Raw genomic sequence first — 1,289 nt, 5'->3', positions numbered from 1 at the left:
TGTGGTGCTGGGGAATCGAACCCAGGGCCTCAGGCATGCAAGGCAAGCGCTCTACCACTGAGCCACCTTCCTAGCCCCTATAATTATTTTTTAATGTCTGTATTCTTCATTAGATTACATATTTTGTGAGGGCAGGTATGTACATGTCCACCTTATTCAGATTTATGTTTTTAAAACCTAGCACAGCATCTAGAACCTGAAATTCAGTAAACATTCATGTTCTGCCTGACTCATCCATATTTTCTCAAGACAATTTAACAGAAATAAAATTATTGCTGGGTGCTGGTGGCTCACACCTATAATCCTAGCTACTCAGGAGGCTGAGACCTGAGGATCACAATTAGAAGCCAGCCCAGGCAGTAAAGTCTGTGAGACTCTTATCTCCAATAAACTACTCAGAAAAGCAGGGAGTGGTGCTGTGGCTCAAGTGGTAGAGCACTAGCCTTGAGTACAAAGAGGCTCAAGAACAGCACCCAGGCCCAGAGTTCAAGCCCCAGGACAGATTAAAAAAATTACAGAGCCAGAAAATACAAACATTTTAGGGCTCATAAATACATATTTACCAGATAGCTTCCCTATATCACACCTATTTATGCCTACAGTAAAGGTACATTTAAAAACCAAATGCATTGAAATTCTGACTGTGTGGAACAGTATAATTGTACTACTACTTTGGTATCTGCAAATGTATTATTAGTGTATCATTAAATAATGTTATCAAATTAATCATTAATAATATATGAGTAGAGCCAGGCGTTGGTGGCTCTCGACTGTAATCCTAGCTATTCAGGAGGCTGAGATCTGAGGATCACGTTCAAAGCCAGCTGATGTTCAAAGCTAGCTCGGGCAGGAAACTCCGTGAGACTCTTATCTCTAATAAACCACTCAAAAGACAGGAAGTGGCACTGTGGCTCCAGTGGTAGAGCACTCGCCTTGAGCTGAAGAGCACAGGATCAGTGCCCAGGCCCAGAGTTCAAGCCCCACGAACAACAACAACAAAAATAATATATGAGTAGGTATATCATTGAGTTTAAAATATTTTATTTAATTAAAATATCTTTTTGCAATCTGTGAAGTAAATCTCCCCCCCTCCCCTGCCATTCTCTTTTTTAAAAAAGAATTTTTAAAAGTGGAGCTTTAACTCAGGATCTGGGTGCTGTCCCTGAGCTCTTTTGCTCAAGGCTAGTGCTCTACCACTTTGAGCCATGCACCACTTCCAGTTTTTGAGTGGCTAATTGGAAATAAGAGTCACATGAGGACTTTTCTGCCAGAGCTAGCTTTGAATCACA

This window comes from Dipodomys ordii, unplaced genomic scaffold (assembly GCF_000151885.1).
Source record: "Dipodomys ordii isolate 6190 unplaced genomic scaffold, Dord_2.0 Scaffold183, whole genome shotgun sequence".
NCBI lineage: Eukaryota > Metazoa > Chordata > Mammalia > Rodentia > Heteromyidae > Dipodomys > Dipodomys ordii.
Note: the sequence above shows the minus strand (reverse complement) of the source record.